This window comes from Eublepharis macularius, chromosome 7 (assembly GCF_028583425.1).
Source record: "Eublepharis macularius isolate TG4126 chromosome 7, MPM_Emac_v1.0, whole genome shotgun sequence".
In the NCBI taxonomy this organism is placed as follows: Eukaryota; Metazoa; Chordata; class Lepidosauria; order Squamata; family Eublepharidae; genus Eublepharis; species Eublepharis macularius.
In genome coordinates, this window is record NC_072796.1 from 69,531,131 (window position 1) to 69,546,963 (window position 15,833).

A 15,833-nucleotide genomic window follows, 5' to 3' on the forward strand; every position below is an offset into this window, starting at 1 on the left:
ATATACATAAAAAGAAAAATCATATGCACTGACTGTACATGTGTTCACTGGTCGCTTCCACATGTCCTTAATGAGATGGCCTGCCGATGGTATTTGGCGGGTCATCTCACTCATTGCACATGTCATTGTTTTCCATGCACGAGCAGGTCATGACGATCCCGCTTTTTAAGCATTTTTTGTTAAACCTGTTTTAGTCCATTTTCATTTTTGATGCCGGTTTTTATGCACAATTATCTAGTGTATCAATGCATGTGGATGCTTTTTTGCGTTTTGAAGTGCCCTCCCACAAATCTCCAACCCCTCCTCTCACAATAACCCCTCCCACACATGCCTCTGCTTGCATGCACAATTGTATAATCCCCCCCCTTTTTTTTTACTTTTTTAATGGTCCTTGCACTATTGCAATATCTGTGTATACAAAGGGAATCATACTGCAGTGATTGCTACACTGGATCACTCGGCAATCAGACTATCAGTCTAGAAACAACATTGGGAATGGAATGCCATTTCTGACTTTATTTCAAACTAGCAATAAGGCCCATTGTGTGGGAAAATACAACAGACCTTAGCGGCGCTCCCCCTTCCCACACCTCTCCCCACAGCATCAGACAAGGGTGGATTGGGAAAGAGAGCAGGGGCTCCCTCCTCCTCCAACCCCTCAGCCACCACTTTGCATGTGCGCGGCCCTCCCAAGGCCCCACGGAGGCAGCAGGAAGCCCTGCCCCCACTGCTGTGGGACTTTGGGAAGGCCTTGCTGCTGCGCTAAGCCTTCCCACAGCTGTGATGGGCCTTTCCGGGCCTCTGGAAGTCCCAAGGAGGCAGTAGGGAGGCAAACTGTTTTGCCCCCCCACTCACTTCTTATCCCTGTGTACTGTGCCTCCACAGGGATAAGGAGTGAATGGCAAGGAATACGGTTTGCATTTTATGTAGTAGGATATGGAATTGTGCAATCACGCTACTCTACTGTTTGCATATTTATTAAACACTATTGCATTTAAAACTTTGAGCGGGAAATCAATGGTAGAGAACAGAGTACTGAGCATGCCCAGTTTCTACAGAAGCTGAAAGACAGGACAACGGTATAGCGTAATCCCGCATGCGCTCAAAAAAAGAGGAAAGTTGGGCAGGAATGAGGCGCAGATAAATAGCGCGTTTTCTGTTTTGGGACCTTTATTCCCCCACGACAAACACCCACAAAATATGCATGATGATGATGCATATGGAAGGTGAGTTCTTGAAGTGGATCAGGAAGACGCAGCTTTGGGACAGGGAAAACCCCAAAAAATTGGAGTGTATGGAAGCGACCACTGTAACTTATGAACAGGGCTCATTGACACAAGAGAAGGGCAATTTACTCTTTCTGCCCATGCAGAATTTCTCCTACCCCAACTGAAATAATTGGTCCTATGACATTTGAAAAATGTATCTGCCATCTATTCATGGATCTTTCAGTGTCTCAGCTGGTTTGATCCTTCGAGACAAGTTTGCATCTTACATTTAAAATCATCCTCAGAGGTGTCCAAGTACAACCTAGTAATTCTTCAGAAACCAATTCCATTGTTTTACATGGCAAAAGAATATTAAGTTATTTATCTTAAAGTCAAAATGAAGGAAGGGCATTCCCAGTATATTGTAACTAGTTTTGTTTTCATGGACTGGACAGGAATCGCAAAATAATTCAAGTTTTGAAAAACTATAGTTCTTCAGCAGAAGAGATTTCAACCATATCTCAGAAGCATTAATATTGAGAGATTAAAAGATTCTTATGTGCAGCTTCAGAATTTCTAGCTGAGTTTTATGAACTTGACAGAATGCAGAACACATCTCCATCCTGAAAACCTGCATGATGATAAGATGCTTCCTTAAATTTTCAAGATAAAGAATATATTCTGAAGAAATAGCACCTCATTGTGCCAGTTCTGAATCTCAATTTCATTGTAAGTACAAAACGTAAGAGAAATATGCCAATATTAATGGGATCTTTATTCAGTTGTCAATTGTTAATAGGCTATGAAAAGTAGATAGAATTTCCATAATTAATCATGTGATACTTTCTGATTGCAAGAAGAAACTGATATCTTTTTCTAAATGGGAAAGTGTGATGGCAAATAAATCCATTCAAAAGAGTAAATTTGCTATTCTTAAAGACATTATCTCACTGAACTATGTGTCCTGTTTTTAACTATTAGGGGTCTGTTTTATTTTGATAGCATTGATTTACTGAAAAGCGGGATTAAAAATGCTTTCTTTTGAAAACAATATTTAGCACTTTTAGGATTAAGTTGACTGAATTAAACAGGGGAAAGAAAAACTTAATGGATCGGAGCTTCAATATTTTATAGGGAAAGGTATACTTGAGTGATATAATTAAATTTAGTCACAAAATTATACTTCTGAAGAGTCAAAAGTAGCCCCTAAATATTTTGAGTACTTCATTTATACCTCATTTTTCTCCCCAATGGCAATTCAAAGGGGCTTACACCAACATTCTCCACTTCTGTATTTTATCCTCACAACAGCCCTGTGAGGTAGGTTAGGCTGAACATATGTGACCCAAAATCACCCAGCAAGCTTCCATGGTAAAGAAGGGGTTTGAACCTGGGTTTCCCAGATCCTAGTCTGACACTCTAACCTCTACACCAGAGCAGTCTTTCCCCCATTTTTTAAAAAGATGTTATAACTTGTACAAAGGCATTATGTCCATTAAGAGCATTTAGGATGGATCTGCATGACATTTGATATTTATACATACAATTTTTTATTTGCAAGCTTTAATGGATTCAATCAGAAGATCAATCAACTTGTAATTTAGATGATTAATCAGTGAGAAAAAAACAAGTTTAAAGGTACACATTTCTTTTCTGAGTTATTTTGGTCTTGGTGCATTCCTGGAATACGTAATCTAAAAGAAGTTGTCACAGATAGTAAAATGGGTGGCAACATTTGTTCATTAAACTATCAAATTTTATGATCTCAAAAGACTGCCTATATTTCAGCTTCAATAATAGGAGGTTGTTATATTTAATCAATTGATTATCTGCCTTTTAACTAATCATTAGTTTTAATTATTGTATATTTAATTATTTGTATATTTTGATTATTTATATTTCATTTCCTTAAGCATTTTTGTATCAGAAGTATGCCCATCTTGATCAAGGTTTGAACTCTAAAATAAAAATCAAAAAGTTTGAAATCTAAAATAAAAATAATATCTGGTTTCTTTGCAGCATAGTATGCACAATTTTGTTTGGGTCTGAAAAAAATAGTATAATAGCTTCATGAAGTTTAAAAGATATAGCATGGAATCCTTCTGTGTAGAGTATGTCCCTCAGTCTGTTGTACCCATTTGTAACCAGCTGTTTTCAGAGTGTATTATTTGAAAAGAGCCAAATGGAATACCACATTGTGAAAGGCAGCCCAGAGATTCCATATTCTTCAAGAATAAAGTCAATGGTAGTTCATAAGCCACAACTCAAGGAACAACCTCTGTGAAGGGCTTCAGAGAGACTATTTTCAATGAACCATCAGGCTTACATATAATCATTTTTATATTTGAGAAATACAAACACTGTTATAATCACACCATTATCATACATAACAGATTAACATAGATTTCTAGCAAAAATACAATACATACTCTACATACTCACACATTCCATTTGTCTCCTAAATCTGGGGATATGTAATCTGTTTCTTACTTTATTCGTTTTTTCCATTGCAGAAAGCATTGTCTCAGTTTTGCAGTATCAAGCTATTTGAACATCTAACAAATATACAGCAGCAGTCTTCTATTGTTATAAATAAACTATCTAAGACATTCAATAATAAGTCATTAAATAAAGACTTTCTCACAACCCAAAATCAACTAAATTATTTCCAGAATCACTTTTCAGCACTGAGTTTCACGAATTAAACCAGCTGTAATTATGACATTTAGCTCACAAATACACTATCCTACCTGGCAACTGGTTAAGAAGCGGTAAAAAATAGAATTTTAAAATAATGGATTTTGAAATAAACCACAGGATTTTTAAGCACTACCTACTCTTTTGTACCCAACCACTATGGACATTGTTAATGGCCCTTTGAGTGCCCCCATCTTCTGAGATCAGACAGGCGGTAACCTGAGAGAGGGCCTTCTTGGTTGTAGCACCAAAACTCTGAAATTCTCTCCCAGGAGGACTCATCTGTCCCCTTCTGTTGCTATCTTTCGCCAGCAGGTGAAGACTTCCCCCCCCTTCATTTGGGGCTCCCGCTGTGATTCCTCCCTGTCCCACATTTTTATTATTGTTTTTTGTTTTTGTATATATTTTAGCTGTAGTTTTAATTGTTTTAATTATGTGTTTATGTTGGTTTTAATAGTTTTTAGTATGAGATTTTTAAATTTATGTGTTAATTTGTTAGCCGCCTTGGTGGCCTTTAAGAGGACAAAACGGGGGGTATACATGTTATAAAATCAATCCATCTAGTACTTGAGTCATATTAGTAAGTTTCCCATCATATTAGTTTTATGGTTCAAACTAATAATTAGTTTTCAGGAAATATCACAATTTTCTATAAAAAATGTAAAACTGATCCAAATAAATAAATTGGAAATAAGTAAATCCATTATTACAAATATGAGACTTTATATTTATTAAGTTACAGGATCTTAAACTGAAATCTACTTTGACAAAATCAAAAACCGTTATTGTGGATTAGAAGATGTGTCCAAGACCTTTCTTATATATATATATATATATATATATATATATATATATATATATATATATATATATTAGTTATTGTTAAGTCAAGTCATGATGATGTATCTGTAACTTCAAGTTTTAATGGGGAAAAAATGACAAAGCCAAAGCAGATCTAGGGACAAAGTGATAGACAAAGGCAGGAAACAGAGCCAGAAGTCCCTAGCTGATATCCCACGCAAGCTATGGCCTGCCGACTCACTGGTGGACCAGTTTGTGGGGCAAGGGCGAGCAGCAGAGGCTCTTTGTTGTGGTTTGGCCCAGGCAGCTCTCGCTGGCTCCCATGTGACTATGTGGGAACTGACCCCAGGGCAGGACCCAGACAGCTAATCTGGCGCAGCCGGCCAGGCAAAGGGGGCATGTCTTGTGTGTAATCAGTGCACAGCCACTCAGCCCCCCTCACATTCACCACATGCTAGTGATCCTACCCAGCCCTCCCTCATCACTCTGGTTTCGTGGCATCACCCTTTCCATGTGCGGTTTCACTGGACAGGTTCTTCATCCTTAGTTATTACCTCTTGTCACAACTCTGTGGATGGTTTGGGCATTGGGTGCAGATACATTTGAGGTTAGCATAACCTGCATGCTCTGTTTCCCCATAGCAAGGGATCCTCTTACGTTATGTTGGGAGACATGCAGGGCAGTGACAAGCCCAATTCGGGTGGGGGGCGCTGTCAGGGCATACTCATTCCTTGGTGAACAACACAGAAGCATCTCCCAAGTGCATTCCCACTTACTGTCATCCCACAATGCCCCCCTCAGCTGGTGTCCTGAGGGGGTGATCAGTTGGCATGCAGGTCTGCTGGTCAGAGATCTGTGCTCCTTGCAGCACCAAGGCTCTGATAAGCTTTTACCAATAAAATTGTGGCCTTTTTTACCTCCAACATGGTCTCTGTGTCTCCTTCCTCTGCCCTAGGCCTCTCCCCTTAAACTGGCAATGCAAAAACAGCCATTCCAAAATGAGACCGGGGGCAAATGGCTCTGACACAAGGAGGGCAGCAGCCAGTTGCAATAATGTTCACCTTACATATTGATGTAGTGATTGTGCTCAATGGCCAACTGTTAATATTTTTGCTTATTTTTGAACCACCTTGTAATGATTTTGCTGTTTTTTAACCTTCAACTTTTGGCTATGGATCTTAAATTCAGCTCCTCTTTACATTAACATAAACTTATACCTCATGAGAACTCTGGTCACAGCCAACACTCTTTTTAATTTCACTCACACAGAGCTTCAGGTGTTCTCTACTTTACCCAGCCTTTTACCTTAAGAACATCTTCTCTTTTGTGTTTGTGTGACCCATATATGCTGCCTCCCTGACTTCCCTCAAAAGGATTCTCCCTGTGTATTGTCGAAGGCTTTCACGGCCGGAGAACGATGGTTGTTGTGGGTTTTCCGGGCTGCATTGCCATGGTCTTGGCATTGTAGTTCCTGACGTTTCGCCAGCAGCTGTGGCTGGCATCTTCAGAGGTGTAGCACCAAAAGACAGAGATCTCTCAGTGTCACAGTGTGGAAAAGATGTAGGTCATTTGTATCTACTCAGGAGGGGTGGGGTTGAGCTGAGTCATCCTGTAAGAGTTTCCCAGGGTGTGGAATGCTAATGGTGGGAGGCTTCACTGTGTCCTGAGGAGGTTCTTTTGCATATGGATTGGTACTTGATGTGCTAATCTTCTCTGCAGGGCTATTGTCGGGGATAGAATATTTTGTTAGCCTGGTGTTTTTCAGAACTGGAAACCATGCTCTGTTCATTCTTAAGGTTTCTTCTTTCCTGTTGAAGTTTTGCTTATGCTTGTGAATTTCAATGGCTTCCCTGTGCAGTCTGACAAAGTAGTTGGAAGTGTTGTCCAGTATTTTGGTGTCCTGGAATAAGATACTGTGCCCTGTTTGCGTTAAGCTATGTTCACCCACTGCTGATTTTTCAGGTTGTCCAAGTCTGCAGTGTCTTTCATGTTCTTTTATTCTTGTCTGGATGCTACGCTTTGTGGTCCCGATGTAAACTTGTCCACAGCTGCAGGGTATACGGTATACTCCTGCAGAGGTGAGGGGGTCTCTACTGTCTTTTGCTGATCGTAGCATCTGTTGTATTTTTCGGGTGGGTCTGAATACTGCTTGAAGGTTATGCTTTTTCATAAGCTTTCCCATCTGATCAGTAATTCCTTTGATATATGGCAAAAACACTTTTCCTGTAGGAGACTGTTTTTCCTTGGTTGTTTGATTCATCCTGGGTTTGATTGCTCTTCGGATTTCATTTCTGGAGTAGCCATTTGCCTGAAGTGCGTGGTTTAGATGATTAGTTTCCTCATTGAGAAAGTGCAGCTCACATATCCGTCTTGCACAATCCACTAATGTTTTCATTATGCCTCTTTTCTGTCGGGGGTGGTGATTGGAGTTTTGTGTAAGTACCGATCAGTGTGAGTTGGTTTCCTGTAGACCTTGTGACCTAACTGAAAGTTTGCTTTGCGGATGACCAAGGTATCCAGGAACGGGAGTTTTCCCTCGATTTCTTTCTCCATTGTGAATTGTATGTTCAGGTGGATGTTGTTCCAGTAAAAGACACTATTGCACTTATTAATCAGATTTTCCCAGAGAATGTAACAGCCTTATTCCACCATTGTCTGACAACCAGCAGTGGCTGAACATAGCCTAACGCAAACAGGGCACAGTATCTTATTCTATCCCCGACAATAGCCCTGCAGAGAAGATTAGCACATCAAGAGAAGATTAGCACATCAAGTACCAATCCATATGCAAAAGAACCTCCTCAGGACACAGTGAAGCCTCCCGCCATTAGCATTCCACACCCTGGGAAACTCTTACAGGATGACTCAGCTCAACCCCACCCCTCCTGAGTAGATACAAATGACCTACATCTTTTCCACACTGTGACACTGAGAGATCTCTGTCTTTTGGTGCTACACCTCTGAAGATGCCAGCCACAGCTGCTGGCGAAACGTCAGGAACTACAATGCCAAGACCACGGCAATACAGCCCGGAAAACCCACAACAACCATGATTCTCCCTGTGTTGTGATGAACCATATTTAACCAAGTCTCTTATAAAATCTAGGGCTCATCCACAATTGACTGTGAATGGTGTTATAACTTTCTTAACTACAAGCCATATTAGAGAGAAAATAAACAGATGCACATTTCAACCCATATCATGACATTCCAATCAACCAATTTCTTCCTACCTGATCATTTGTTACTGGGATTGCAACAAAATAATTTGGTGCAACCTTGACACATCTCTTTGGTACAGCATGTTTTTTGTGTCCATACACTTTTTGCTCCTCTGCAATTGTCTTTGGCATTCCTTCATCTGAACTTGCCCACAGCTGATCAAAGGCATTTGACCCTTTCTCATCTTCATTTTGTTGCTCTGTGTTTGCTTCTTTTGAGGCATCCTCACTCACACACCATGAAATAAGGTTGAATGTTTTTGTTCCTTCCGCAGTTTGTCCAACATCACACAGCTGCTTCGCAGTCATCTCCAACCTAAATTCTTCCTGATCTGTTTGTAGAAAATGATCTTGCTTAAGCTTCTCAGTGCTTTGGTCCCACTTATCTTGCTGCAACAAACACTTTTCTACCATTGAATCCATTGTGTTTTGCTGACAAGGCTCTGAATCTATCACATGTGCCCTTTCTTGATCTTGTTGTCGATGCTCATCTTCAGCAACCAATAAACCTTCTTTGTACCTGGCCTGCTGGTCCTTCCACACAAGAGGTACCTCCTCATGTCTATCAGTAGTCTGCAAATGGACAATTTCAGAAGGAATTTCTGCTTCTTGACTCTCCTGCTGTACTGGCACAGTGACACATGGACAAGACTGCCTACTTCCTATGCTTTGCTGTTGCACCTTCACTGACACACTTGATACCTTGCCAACTTTGTGCAATTCCTGCTGCTGCTGAACCAGTACATGTGGCTCTTCCAGCTTTTGTACTTGTTGCTGAACTTGTACAGTGTCTTCTGGTACTTTTCGTACTCCACCCCACTGCGGCTGCACCATCACATTCACGCATGGTGCCTTTCCTCTTTTCCCCAGCCGCTGTTGCACTTGAACAGTTACATCTGGCCTCTTCCATGCACCACTCTGCTCCTGCTCAGTCTGCACTTCCACATGGGACATTGGCCTTCCTTTGTCCTGATGAGGCCCTTCCTCCATCACTTTTTGACCTTCATCCAAACGCTGTATTTTCAGTTTCCCATTTCGGTCTTTTTGTTCATATAGTTCCTGCTACTGATCATCACCCTTGGAATAGGAGACAGAATTTTTTTCTGCTCAAACTGCCTCTTCCTCCAGAATCCCTTCCTTCTTTTTTCACATCTGAAATCAGTTTTGTAAGGAATTAGAAAACAACGAGAGGAGTACAGCTGTGTCAGCAAATGTCCAAAAAGTACAAACTAGATAAATATTAAATCTGATATTTTATCAATGTATCTGTATCTATAGCACATGCTATAGCTATGTATCTGTAGCACATGCTGAGAAAGGCCTGAACTCAAGAAAAAAACATACAGGCAACAATTGAGACTATTATTGATCCAACATCCTTGATGGCAAAGACTGTCAAATATTGAGAGCTGAGCAATAAAGAAAGACAAAAGTTCACTGAGGCAGATGGACAAATAAGATATACTCTGGATTCTGATTCTGACAAATAAGATAGTTGCAAAGCCAATGTGAAATGACTAAAACAATGTGGGATATTTAAGATGCACAAACTGTAATGTCCTGCAATGTCTATCTATTTCCAGGCACATTTGAAAGTGCTGGTTCTTACCTTTAAAGCCCTAAATGTCTTTAGAGCAGGATACTCTAAGGACCATCTCCACCTCTATCATTCAGCCCACCAGTTAAGATTCTCTTCTCTCTGTGCTTCTGCCTTCAGAGTTGAGTTGATTGTGACTAGAGACGGGGCCTTTTCAGTGGTGGCCACTCATCTTTGGAATGCCCTCCTCCATGAGGCTCAACTGCCACCTACCTTAATGTCTTTTAGACATCAGGCTAAAATCTGATTGTTTTTTACTGTGGGTTTGATCTTGTAAAAGGTTTATGGTCTGCTTCTGGCCTAATGATAATTTTAGGCTGTTCAATGTGTACTTTACATTGTTATGCACTTGGTTTGTTTTAATGGTGTTGGCTTTGTTTTCAGTGGGTTGATTATAAGTCCCCTTGAGCAAGCCAGTGGAGAAGAGGCATAATTATAAATTACAAATTATAAATAAATTTGTGTACTGCAACGCTTCAGCCCTTATGAGAGATAAAGCTAGTGAAGAGATTTGCAATTTAGCATACGTATACTACTTAAAATATTTCTCTGTCGTTAGCTTTGAGAAAGGGAAGATCTGGCAAGTCTATATTCTTTTCATTCCCTAAGAAACAAAATGAAAGAACATCACATTATTAGAAGGAAAACAACTAAGCAAGGGGGGGGGCAGTGGCTCAGTGGGAGAGCGTCTGCTTGGCTTGTACAAGGTCCCAGAGTCCTCAGCCTCTCCAGTTAAAAGACTAGGTAGTAGGTGATGTGAAAGACCCCACCCGAGACCTTGAAGAGCCACTGCCTGAGTAGACAATACTGACCTTGATGGACCAATGGTCTGATTCAGTATAAAGCAGCTTCATGTATTCATGTATGAAGGGTGGACTGGCCATTCCACTGGGACAGTTCTTGCTGCTCTTGGAGGCTACTGGTGGCCAGGAGCAAGTGGAGCTGAATGGTCCCTGTGGGGCTGGTAGCACTGCAGGTCTGCTCAACTCAGACCCAGGCCATGGCAAAAGAACACTGCATTTAATCTCACCCAGCACAAGGGCTGGTTTCAAATCCCAACTTGCTCCTGATTCTATTTACAGTGCCCTTCTAAGCAGAGTTACTATCTTCTAAGTCTACTGAAGTATCTCTGCTTAGGATAACACTGTCAGTTTCCTAAAAGTGTCACCATATGTGTGCATGAACACTTCTGCTGCAAGCATTTTTACTCCAAGATCTTGCACATGAGACTCCATCTCAACTGAAGAACAAAGTAGGCCTCCTTTACTCAGCAAGAACCTATCTGCAGGGACAACAGCTTTGATATGCACAAATGGCCTGAGAAATGTTTAGACTTTCTTATCGGGAGGATACTACCCTCAAAGAGAGCTGCAAATACAGTTCCACTTTTACAATCACACAGCAATCACCTAATATTGTAATTTCATTGGCTAATCATCAGTTCTTTCTCAACTTGCAGTCCTGAAGAAAATGCAAATAATTCCCTTAGATGGAAGCGAGACATTATGGTGATTTGTGACTGCCATGGGAAACAATAGCCTACATCTCCTCTCCTTCTGACTCCTTATCTAGTAATACAAAATGCATGACATGATATTTTGTGCTGCAACATTTCACATCCCTGCTGCACTTCTCAGGTTGCCATTTAGGAAGACAGGGGAATTGACAGAGCAATGAAAACCCTTCAGATGTTCTTCAGGGAATGGAACAAATGACCATGACATGAGACTGCTGTTTTTATTGGCACCCTTGCACCCCCAGTGTCATCTAGTTCAAGCTCCAGCATGCAGTTTTGTCCAATAACAAGAGCAGATGGTGGTTTTTCTAGACTCCTGTCACTGGTGAATGGATCAGACTACTTGGGATTCGAGAGGAATCTCTCAATGGAGTCTTTCCTGAAGAAGCAGAGGAGGGCAAAACAGACCTAGTATTCATGGAAAACATTTAGCATCTATTTCTGTTCCTTTTCCAAACCCCCCTCTTTTAAAAAAGTTACAAATAACAGCAATAGAACTAGACTGCAAGAATCTTCCAGACAGGCAGTGAATCATTTTTGACTGGTCTACCTACTTAGGGTTAACCTGATATCTCATGAAGTTGAGAAAAGAGGATTTTCAGATCCCTTTATTCTAGAAGATGATATGGAAGGAATGCAGTTCTATGGAATTTTTGCTGTAGAGTACTTCAAATTTGAAATGTCTTTTGTCCCTTGGCAGCAGTTTAAAGAAGGTTGGACAGCTGCTTGTAAAGTTTCCACCAACTGAAAGTCTCTCTACACATTATTAAGTACCTACAGACACTTAAGTGAACCTCATTTCATGTGTCCCCACTCTAACTTTCCATGCACTCACTCTCACAGTCACACTTCAATTTGCTCCGTGTGAATAAATTCACATGTTCTATATCAGTTCCTTCTCAACTGCTAAAAGTATCTGTTTCCTCCATATATATTCATTGAAATGCAGATCTTGACACTTTCTCACACCTTGAAGAAATGCAAATTGGCAAGTCAATGGATCCTACAGTACTTGTTCTCTCAGCAAAAACAGAGATGAATTGGTGCTCTACCCTCCAGAATCACTTGCACATGAGGAAGTCACATGAGGGAAACTCTTGTGAAAGCGAGGAGAGCAAGAACAGCCTGCATGTGAACTGAGGACTAGACATACAATTCTGCTCATGAGCATCCCTAGAAACTTAGTAATGTGCAGAGAGACACTAAGAGATGTGATAATCTAGCATGCTAGGCCAAATCTGCACAGCATACAAGTCTGCAGCACAGAAAGAGGAAATAGGCCTCTGAGAACCTCTACCTTGTTTAGACTATCCAGGCCAGAATGAGTCATTGAATAATCAGAACTACATCAGAGGATCTCTTCTAATTGATAAACATGCAACTATTTGTATGGATGGGGGTACTGTTTACTCCCACCAAATGAAGAGGAATACTTTAATGGTTTTGAATTTAATAGGACCCCAGCAGATACACAAAATGTATTAAAGAATTTACAGAATTCTACCCTTTTGAGCACTGCCTCTTCCCCTGCCAAGTGAACTGAGGTGTGAGGTCAGCGAACCAGCTGTTAATGGTTTTTTAAATTACATATTTCTAGTACCATGTTGAATAGCCTTGTATAAATCATCACAATAGGTCGCAAAGCGTATTCAATTTTGTTTCCAATTAAAACTAAATAAAAGGTTGTGTTAGAATAACTGGAGGCAGAATTTTGCTCTGGCAGAGCTTTTAATTTGGGTCAGTTTATTGCACCCTAAAAAGGGAGATGTTTCATCTATTTTAATACAAGATGAGAGAGGAGAAACCAAGGGTTCAAAAGACAGCAGCTATTTGCCTATATACCTGGATTATATAGACCCAGTGAGGCAGATGGCTATGTTCTCCAATCCATTATCATTTCTCACTTGCTACTAGAATTTCAGTGTTTGGATGGGGGCCTAAGAGCTGACAGAGAGGTGCAACAAAGTGCAGGTGGAATAAAGAAACAGCCACACATATAATCAAAATATAACGTTACATTGTTCACTCAGTTTCAGAAATTATATAATGTCTTAATTTAAACCAGCCTGTATTCTAAGTGCATCATGGAAGAAAATAATGATGCAATTTCTGACCTTTCTGCTTTAAAAAAACACGATCAGCTATACCAAACCACCTCCATTGATCACATATCCTGAAACAAATTTGCACTGGGTTAGTTCATGAGTAAGCCCATAAACCATGCTCTGTCTCCTCTCTCCCCCTTATGAACTCTTTTCCTCTTTCCTTACAAATCACATTTTTTAAAAAATTGTATTTATTCATGCAAAGCAGAAGAAGAAGAAATGAAAAACAAAAATAAAAAATGGTGGCAAATATATACATGGGCTTCCATAAAAGGTCTCCCACTGTCTAAAATTAAGTCCATGCTCAATTGTCATCTATATGCAATATGTTCATATATTGAGAAGTTTATAAGGTCCTCAAACCAATGAATTATGAGAATAGGGCATTTGTCTTTCCAAAACTATAGTATAAGTCTTTTAGTGACTGTACGAGCACAGAGGGCCTGTTTCACTGACCATCAGTTAGGCTCCAGGAGAAAGGCAAATAGTTTAGAAGTACATAAATATCCTCAAAAATACATGTCTTCTAATTCAAATTTAATAAGTGTCATGATTTATTCCCTAAAGGACTAAATAATTGGACTTGTCCAAAGCATATGCTTAAGAGATGCATCTTGTAAGGTACAACACCAGCAATTGGACACAATACTTAAATCCTTTACTAAAAAGGTGATGTGCTGTCCAATATACCCTAAACATTATTTTTTGTTGAATAAGTTGTAGTTTAAGAGCTATAGAAACGACAAGTATAAGGCTTAAAGCCATGCCCCATTGCTTTGGCAGAAGTGGATGATCTAACTCACTATCTTTGAGACTCTGCATATCATTAACCGATGCTAAGTATTTATAAACAAATATTGTAGGTTTCATTTTCAATAATAGTTTCCAGAAGTAGGAGAGATTCTGAAACACTCAAAGCTTCAGGGCCAAATTGAAATCCCAACAAATGTTGCAATTATAAATATTGCCATTCAGCAAGGTTGGTAAATCATATCTAGACCCTAGCTGAGAAAATGATAAAAAGTGATCACAGCCTATCGATTAAGAGTAAAAATCCCTGTATTGTCCAAGCCTTCATAAAAAAACAAAAATTCATCCTAATTTTAAAATCTGGATTGTCCCATAATGTTAGCATGTGAGAATGGGTCAAATTGATATTGTTGTGATATTATGCATCATACTTCTCTAACTGCAGAAATTGAAGAAGGAACAGGATGCATTTTAACATAAGTAGACCCTAATACATCCCATTTAAAGAGTGGCTCTAAACAAGAAGCCTCCAAGAAAGCCCAAGATGAATAATCCAATTGACAGGAGAAATCCCAATAATTTTTACAAGTTAACAAATAAGCCTGATGATATAAACTAAGATCAGGAAAACCAAATCTTTCATTAATTGAAAAGTTTCATCCCTATACTTAATTATATACTTAATATCTCTTCAAATCAATATTTCAAGATATGTAATGATATCTGAGCACTAGACATGGGCACAAATTGAAATATGAATCAAATTTTATGACAATTGGGCCGATTCATGTATCATGAAAACGTGTTTTATGGGACCATGTTTTTCACAAAATCCATGACTTTGGGGACCGATTCATTTGACTTGTGAATGCTTCGTGATGCCAGACAGGCTGGCGCCAATCCATTGATTCCCTAGGCAACATAGGCCCGGAATGTCTGCAGACATTTTGTTGCCATGGAAACCACAATCTTAGCCCACATAGCCTTGATAGGCAGCTCTCCCTGCCAACCTGAGAGCTCCATTCTGTTTTATAAGAGCAACGAGCAGGGGGGAGATGGGCCTTCTGTAGCCATGGGAACACCAATCTCATCCCTTCAAACCCTGTTAGGCAGGTCTGTCTGCCAACCAGAGAGCTCCTGTTCTGCTCTATGTGAGCGTTTCGTATATAAGGCACAGCTCTCAGCCTTGTGCTTTCAGTTCCAGTAGACAGAGGGAGAGGGAGGAACTGTTGCTGGAATTTGGAGTGAGAGAGAGTGGGTTTGGAAGCTTTTGGCTGGATTTGCTGCTTCAAAAAAGACTGAAAAGCCTCATTTTCTGCAGCCATCCTTGCTGGGAAGGTCATTGGTGGAGGGTGCCTTTGTTCCTCCACCCCACCCCAGTTTCAGGGCATTGCCTGGCTCTGGGGCCTAGCTTGACAGAGGCCACCACCACCCCCTGAGGCACCCCACCCCCCACTCGGGGGGACAGAAGGGAGGCAGTCTCCCAGTCAACATACTGCAATCTTCACCAAACTTGTAGGGTGGCTGGAGGAGAGCCTGTTGAAGTCTCCCTGCAAGTTTGGCATTTCTGGGTATGAAGGGGGCCGTTGTAGGGCCCTGGAATCTGACGAATCATGAACCTAACTAATCATTTCGTGAAACGGGACAATTTCGTGAAAGGTTGTGGTTCATGGAATGTGACAAACCATGAAACTCCGGGTTCTTTTTTTCCTGTTTCATGCTCATCTCTACTGGGCACCATCAAAAATGTTCATCAGCAAATATATTCCAAGATATAATTTCTCTCAGTGGCATCAACTCTGATTTTGTCTAATTAATTGAATAACCAGATAAATTACCAAAATTATAAATCACAGCCAGTAGATATTTTGTGACGATCCCACCTACCCCCATTTACTGTATGCCCAGAATATTATGCTACTTTTCCTGATGACGGCT